The sequence below is a fragment of the Crocuta crocuta genome, unplaced genomic scaffold, assembly GCF_008692635.1.
Source record: "Crocuta crocuta isolate KB4526 unplaced genomic scaffold, BGI_CrCroc_1.0 scaffold101, whole genome shotgun sequence".
Taxonomy (NCBI): Eukaryota; Metazoa; Chordata; class Mammalia; order Carnivora; family Hyaenidae; genus Crocuta; species Crocuta crocuta.
Genome location: NW_027527956.1, coordinates 776,417 through 785,236, shown reverse-complemented (window position 1 = coordinate 785,236; position 8,820 = coordinate 776,417).

The window sequence follows — 8,820 nt, the reverse complement described above, 5'->3', positions numbered from 1 at the left end:
GCGCTCCCCACCCCCACCCCCCCGGCGCCTTCTGCCCGCGTCGCTGTCTCGGGTGCGGGATTCCTGAGGACACGGCTCCTCGTTCCGGGGCTCTCCGTGTCCACTCCCCACCTGGGCACCGGGGAACGGGCGGTGGGGTGCCCCCCAAAGAGGAGAGGGCAAACGGGAGCGAGACACGGGTTTCTGCCAGGGGCCTTGTGTACGTGCACGTTTGTTCCCGGGCACATGCTCGTGTTCCGGGTCTTTGCCCCATTAGGAAGCGTGCATCGACGCCGAGCCCTGCCTGGCGCACACAAAGAGACCGACCGTGCGCATGTGTCTAATCCCCTGCTGCTGCCGGGGAGGCGGGCGCGCGAGGCCGGCGTCCTCTCGCCGAGCAGCCGCGGCAGGACCCGCGTGCACCGCGCTGGGCACGCGTTTCGGCTAAGTACGCCTCGAAGTGGCTCGTGGCTTTTCCTCCTTTAGGGAGAATGGAGACCATTCCCGGGGGGCGCAAATGATTTATCGAAATGTTCAACTTGTACAAATCAACACGGTGGACAACTTTCTCCCCTTTACATAAGAACGCTTGGTATTTAAAAGTAGGCTGTTCCCTAGTGCAAGGAAATTTTAATTTAAAAATTGTATGGTTTTTATAAGATGCGAGGGAAAACAGGGAGTATTGCATTCTGGCTGGAGGCAGTGTATGGGGGTTTGCTATAAGCAAGACTATTTAGTACCGAGTAGCTCAGGGTATTTCTCTTTAAGAAAAAAAAAATTGAACGTTTTATAAATGGCTCCTTCATTTATAGCCTATATTTGATACAAGTTCAAAAGATTATGCTTAATTCCACTCTCCATAAGCGAGCAGTGTGTTCCCATGTTTTCTGTAAAATTTTCTTAGCCCTCTTGGAAACATACTAATTTTAATAGTAAAAGGAAACTCCTTGATTGAGGGGAGGAAAATTACGAAATCTTAAAGGTCAAAGTACTATGCCCCTGACCGCAATCAAGTAGGCACCCCAGAGCTGATTTTTGTACCATCAGTAGCAAGAGTTTTCATCTAGAGCCGGTATAACGCACTGGTATAACCAATCCTAGCTTGCTTCAACAGCATACCCTTCCTCTCCATTCGATTATGTAGCAAACGGGTTTGGACTATCATCCCCGCACCGCATCAGATGCTGGGCAAATAGAATCACACGGACAGATGTCTGAGGCTGTCATTTAGGAATAACTTCAAGCTCTGACCTCCCAGGAAATTTGCATAAACCTATTGACTTGCTGTGATTTCCTTCCTCCAAGTACCTGGAGTATATTGTCTGTCTGTTCCATTTGCTTGTTGCTGTTCCATATATTAGGGGACTATGATTTCCTTCTATGAAGGCTGATTCAGATTTGCAGATGCCTTAAATACCTTTCCTTCAGTCCTCTTACCGTGTCCTGTGTTAAGCAAAAACTACTTGTCATTTGATAGGTGAGGAAACTGAGACTCTGAGACATTGGGTTGCAGAGACACCATTTCCAGATTGGTTTTGGGTCTACAGTGATTTCCAAGGCCACTAACTTTTCCCGTAATTTATGCAATAATGTTTCTACAGGTCAATTGTGAGGTATTTGAAATCGGAGATTAATTTTCCTGATAGTAATCTCCGTGCTTACTTAAAGGTCAGGTATGTTTCATAAATCTGGCTTTTAATAATTATATAATGATTATGCCTTTGCTTATGTACTTATGTAGGCCTTTACAACACCCTAATATGATTTAAATACTCTCCTACAGTTACTTTGGCTTCTTAAATTTCTGATAGAGCAGTGTGTGTGTGTGTGTGTGTGTGTATACAATTGATTGTATCCACAAGGCATTATTTATTGTAGTCACCTAAGTCTCAGACTTCCTGTTAACTAGTAACAGGACTTAGAAATTTGAGCACATTCTTTTTTTTTCAAGAATAATTCATAAGAGGTACTGTATATATCAAACTAAATCACATCAACAACAAAATGTTTGACCTCCCCATTGATTAGAGCGTTCAAGTATCGTCAGCCTGATGCATCCATTCTAAAATTCTCCACCAGATTTCTACCTAACGTTTTTTTTCAGCTATGGATGATGATTGCATTGGTGCATTATTTCATTAAGGACTGCAAAATTGTGATTTTCTAATTTGATTTTATACCTGAATTTATAAGATACTATCTTACAAAACAAAACTTTCCTTTGCAAAATACAGGATAGTCTTGAAATAGATTCCTTATAGGAAAAGCAGGGAATATGCTTGATTCTTAACCCTTATCAATCATTTTTTAGAAATATTAAACGTGTTCAAGCAAACACAAAAGGATACCTTTCTTCCTTAGGAATATCATAAAAATGCAGTTGGACATACATGATTCATTTCAATGCATCAGAGCCTTTGTTCTTTTTGATATTTCAAGTGCCCCATCTTTACCCAGAAGGAGCTGGCTTCAATTGTCATCTTAGTGTTGTCATCAGGTACCCACGGACCTTAATAGCTTTGTTGTGATCAATCACAAGATATCCCAGGTTCATCTTGTACATTTCCAACTCTAGACCTGGAATCCATTATTCTCCCTAGGAACCATTGTTTGTTTAATGGGAAGTGAAATTCAGTTCCCATAATCTGGTTTACTAGGATGTTATTTTTGCTACAGATTCTAACCTTTTCAGTTACAAAGACATGAAATTCTTTATTTTAGAAAGATATTTCAAAAGAGAAAAATTCTCAGTTTTTATGGATGTTTCCAATTTAATCACCAGGTTGGCTGATCCCGTATTTAAGGATTGTTTCTTTTCTTTTGAGATTTGTATTATATAAAATAGTTATACATTTCCAAAGTCATACCTACAAAATAAGACAAGTGGGGAAATATAGTTCTGATTTTTGTCCCTTCCTCTCTGTTTTCTACCTCTCTTTTTAGGAAACCATTTTTATTAGTTTTAGGTTTATCCGTCCATTGTTTCTTTTTGATGACACAAGGAAAGATATAAAAGTGTTTCTATTTCTGTTTTTCTTACACACAAAAAAATAGTATACTATTCATACTCTAATTACTATAGTAGACAGTCTTTAAAATGGGCCTGCAAAGATTCCCAGGTTTTGGTATAAGGTCTCCTTGTGAATGTGGGCTGGACTCTAACTTCTAGTGAACAGTACGGCAGAAGTGGTGGAGTGCCTTTCCTTAATTAGGTTATAAAAAGACTGTGACTTCGATTCAGATCATCTTTATTGGATTCCTTGCTTTGGGGGAAGCTAGCTGCCACAACAGGAAGCAATCCTGTGGCGACACCTATGTGAATGAGCCTAGAGAAGGATCATCAGAAGCTTTCCAACAGCCTTGCAAGGAACCCCAGAAAGGGATCCTCCTCAGTGAAGCCTTTAGCTGACTACACTCTGCTCATCCCTAAGATACCTGAGCCAGAACAAGCCGTGTAAGCTGCTACTGGCTACTCATAAATAATAGATGCTGTAAGATAACAAAAGTTTGCTTTCGTCTTTCCATGTGCTAACTTTTGTTTTTTGGGGTTTTTGTTTTTTGTTTTTTGTTTTTGTTTTTGTTTTTTTTTGCTGCCTAAATGGATAACTGAAATCCATTTTGGTATGTGGAAGTAGCGAGCAGCCATCCCCAAAACTGTAAAATTGGGGCATGGCTTTGGAATCCATCGGTGGCCATGAGAAGGGTGTTAGGGAGGTCAAAGTGCACAACTTTGGATATTAAGGACACTGTGAGTGAGACATTACAATAAAGTGAGGAAAATATTACTGGGAATTGGAGGAAGGGGCATTGTGAGTATGTGATGGCAGGAGCTTAGCTGAACTCTTCCTGAAGCTATGTGGAAATTAAAATATGTGCCCACTAATCTGTATCATCTAATAGATTTCCAAGCAAAGTGTTGTTGATACAACCTTCTTGTTGCTTAGTAAAACCAAGGAGGAGACGATCAATTGGGGCAGGGAAGGGACCATTAAACAAATAGGAGCCAAGAACTGATGATGGCTTTAAATATCCTCAGTCTCTCTAAATACAACAATGCTAGAATGCAAGTGATGACTTCTGGACCAAGATTAATCCTGGGCACTGCTAGGAAAATTTGGTCTGAAGATAAAAGCCAAAGGTATGACTGTAAGATATATATACTTTTTTAAGATTTCAGAAAACCAATTATTTTACAGTCACATCTTTGGCTGTATCTTTAGACCAAATTTTCACAGCAGTGTTCTGGATTTAATCTAATAAAATAAAGAGGTTCACAGGAAACCCACAAAGTTTTTAAAAGGTGTATATATGCAGAAAGATTATCAGATCAAGACTCAGAATGAGGAGATGTACTTGAACTCCCAGTCTCCGACTGGTAGGAAGCTGGCTGAGGGAACCGCCCAGCTGCAAGAAAATGTGCTACATTTAAAAGTAAGGATGGTTGGGTTGCCTGGGTGGCTCAGTCGGTTAAGCATCAGACTTCAGCTAAGGTCATGATCTCATGGTTCATGGGTTCGAGCCCTGCATCGGGTTCTGTGCTGGCAGCTCAGTGCCTGGAGCCTGTTTCAGATTCTGTGTCTCCCTCTCTCTCTGCCTCTCCCCAGTTCATGCCCTGTCTCTCTCTGTCTCAAAAATGAAAATAAACTATAAAAATTTTTTAAAAATAAAAATAAAAAAATAAAAGTAAGGATGGCTGTGTTCCTCAAGGAGGAACCAAAAGCCTACAGAAAAGAACCAAGAATCATGGAGAAGCATTCCCTGACCTTGAGAACTAATCCAGGAACTACTCAAATATCCCATCTGGATTTCAGAATTGTTGAGGACCCATGATTCTATGTGTTTTTTTGAGTCCATTTTGGTTTTCTGTTTGTTCGCTTGCATTTTCGTTTTTTAGAGACAGAGAGAGACAGACAAAGAGAAGGAGAGAGAGAGAGAGAGAATGCACGCAGGAGAAGGAGGAAGGAGAGAGAGAGAAACTTATCTACCCTTCATGCTCATTGCAGAGCCTGACATGGGCTCAATCTCATGACGCTGGGATCATGACCCAAGCCAAAACCAAGCGTGGGACAGGCTCAACCAACTGAGTCACCCAGGCACCCCTTGAGTCCATTTTGAGGTGGAATGTGTATAGTGGTTGTATGGTGCTTCTTCCATCTTTGCATGCTGGACTTGTGGTGAGAAATTACTTGTCTGTTTAGATTCAGAAGTCTACAGTTTGAGAACAAGATTCACAGCTGAAAAATTGTACCTAAGATACCAGACTTGAGGACCCTCACTGACACCAATGCCCTTAGTGTTTAAATATGTTTGTTTCTGGTCTCTTATTCCTGTTTTTGAGTCATCTCTTCTTAATTATTCTCCTGAAGTAGGTATGTGGGTGATACAGTCTGCATTGGTTATGATACAGATCCTTGGGTTTCAGTCCAATAACTCTGTGTTCTGTATATGTTATTCCATAGTCCTTCATTTACATCGTGCAGTTAAGAAATGCAAAGCCAATTTGACTCGTTTTTAATGTGTAACTTTATTTCTACCTCAAACTTGTAAAACTTTCCTTTCATCCTTAAATTCAGGAACATACATTGTTATTTTATCAATATAATAAAAATAGTTTCTATTATTATAACCATTATTTGTTTAATTTTTGTTACTTATATATTATGCTGTTTTTCCTTCTGGAATTTCTGTTGTATCTTGTACCTAGACTCTGGTTCTTTATTTTTTTCCCTTAACTTTTCCATTTCTTCATTTTTTGGCTCTCTCCTCAGAGGCGTTCTTTGAACTTGATCTTTCAGACTACAAAGTCATATGTAATCAGTAATATTGTTCTCTTTAAGTCATCTTCTAAATATTAAATTGGAAAATCGTGTTTATATCTCTTGAAAGTCTTTTGTCGGAGTTCAGAAGGTTGTCGTTTGGATATTCTCAGGTGTTCTTTGTGTTCCTTTGCTCACATCCATGTTCTCCTCTAATAGTTGTGCTTCATTTATTTTGTTCTCATTGCTTTCTCTGATCTCACTGACTTCTGGACACGTCCACTTTTCTTCATTCACTGCTCTCTAGATATTGGATATAGATAAGTGCTAGGACTCTTGTTTTAATAGAAACCAAAGTGTCCTCTTCCATGTAGGTCGGATATGCAGAAGCAGGCTATTATTTCAAGTATTTCAAAGGCATGTTGGTATGTATTTGAATAACTGAATGAGATAATCTGAAACACTACCTTTTGGTTTTCTCCTACTTAACATAGAGTTTGACTAACTTTTACTAATATCTCCCCTCTCCTAAATAGGGTTCAAAATATCAATTGGGAAGAAATGGTTAATTCTAACACATTTTTTCTATTTCAAGAATTTTTTAAGTTTATTTTTTTTTGAGAGAGACAGCGAGAGAGAGCTAGGGAGGGGCAGAGGAAGAGGGGGGAGAGAATCCCAAGCAGGCTCCACACATGGGTGCAGAGCCTGATGCAGGGCTCAATCTCACAAACCATAAGATCATAATCTGAGCTGAAAGCAAAAGTCAAGACGTTTAACTGACTGAGCCATCCACGTGTCCCACATTTTTTCTATATCAAAAATAGGTTTGACATTTTGTTCAAATTTATAATCTGATATATTATTTAAGCATAAATAAAGTAATTCATTCTTCTTAAATGACAGGAGGAAATCTCATTTCTAGTTCCCATTAAAACAAGCAAGTAGGTTCAAGGTATTAAATGGTGATATTCAATTATTAAATTTAATTTTAAAGTTTAAAATCTCAATGAATTGGCATACTTATTAATATACAATACTGACTGGCATACTTACAAGACATATAATTCAAGAAAGGTAAAATTACTTGACTAGAATTGCAGAGATATCTCCTTAGATTTTAGTGAGACATGTTCAATTTTATAAAACCAGTAGTTTATTTTCAACCTTCCAGGAACTTTTATTTTAATCTAGAGATTTTTCTGTAATGGAATGATAGTGTAACAGTCATACGTGTAGCAGATATAAAGAAACCAAAATCAGAGGAAGCTATTTCTTAGTTAAAAAGCAGGATACACACTATCTTAGAACAGAAAATATGGACAGGATGGATAGATGGAAAGAATTTAGAGATATCTGTTAATATTAGGTTATAGGACATCTCTGAGATAGTGCCCATCACATAGTTTTTATAGAATGAATATCAATTGTTTTCTTCTGTCTTAAGAATCATTTTAGCATAAGGGTTTATCCTCTCCATATTTCTAGGAACATGATTCACAATCATGTTGAATTGTGAATCACGATTCACAATCAATGCCATCTATGTGTATTCTCGCTATCGTCATTATTTTGGAACTCAGAGAAACAGGTAGACTGTTTAAGCAGCTTATTTACTTCAATCTAATGACGTTTAAATATAGTTGGATAGGCAAAGCATATAACTTACTAATTGCAGTGAAATGGTGTTTTTAGCTGATTCACAGATATTTTACTCAGGTCTTTTAATATTAATTTACCAACAGTAGTGTAATAAATAAAACTTCTAATATCATAGTTTATTATAGAACTACATTATGCTTGGGGCACCTGGGTGGCTAGTCGGTTGAACGTCTGACTTTGGGTAAGGTCATAATCTCACAGTTTTTGAGTTTGAGTCCCACACTGGGCTCTGTGCTGACAGTTCAGAGCCTGGATCCTGCTTCAGAATCTGTGTCTCTCTCTCTTTCTTCCCCTCCCCTGATCGTGCTCTCTTCCAAAAATAAACATTAAAAAAATTAAAATGATAATAAATTCAACAGAGAGGCAACTTGAAACTGAATAAAGATGATGCGATTTGAAGTCAGATGCTCTTATTTAGGGTCTTATGTTTGCAATTTATTAGCTCTGTGAATGGAGGAAGTTTGGTTCTTCATTTATATTTTCTGATGTTAAGTTTCTTTGGTAAAATTAAAACAATTTTTAAGGTCATTTATTTTGAGAGATAGAGCAGATGGAGGGCAGAGAGAAGGGGAGGGAGAGAATCTCAGGCAGGCTCTGTTCTATCAGCATGGAGACCAATGTGGGGCTTGAACTCATGAACCCTGAGATCAGGATCTGAGCCAAAACTGAGTTGAACACTTAACTGAGTCACCCAGTCGCCCCTCTTTGGTAAAATTAAAGTGGATATCCAATTCAAACAAAATTTCCAAGTAATTGATTTGATGATCAAATGACAGATGAATGGAATCAATATAATCTTAAAGCACGCTATAAATACAAAACTCATGATCTATAACTTCAATTATTGCAAACCATAAGAAAGATATTTAGAAGATAGAGGAAAAAGAACATTCATTTCACCAAAGACTGCCTTTAACTCTCTAATAGCAAATGTAAACAAATATCATAAATATCATCTTGTTCATGTGGGGAAGAAATTGACCATATTTATTTAGGAGGGGACCCTGACCACAGAGAGCCTTTCAATAAGTAGAAATGGTTACTGGGTGGAAGTATGCAAAAGTGACTTGTATTTGCAACATATTTTTAAAATAGGGAGAATATTGACTCCAAATGAAGAAAAGATCTATTTTATTAAAGCCTGGCTAAATCGAGGAAAGTTGTAGGAACAAGGTGACAAGTTAAACCTTTTTCTGAAGGAATGGCCACTATCATCAAAACAGAAACTCAAATCAGTGATAAGTTCATACCTGCAGAGCATTCGAAGAAGAAATAAGAAAAAGACAATGAGAGGATTTTTTTCCCCTCTGAGGATACCCAACATTCCCTGAGGCTGAATGACCGGCTATCTGGCTTTATGAGTCATAGGAGATTTTATAGACCACATATGGGGACCAGACAAGCCTCTGGGTCGGTCATGACTCAG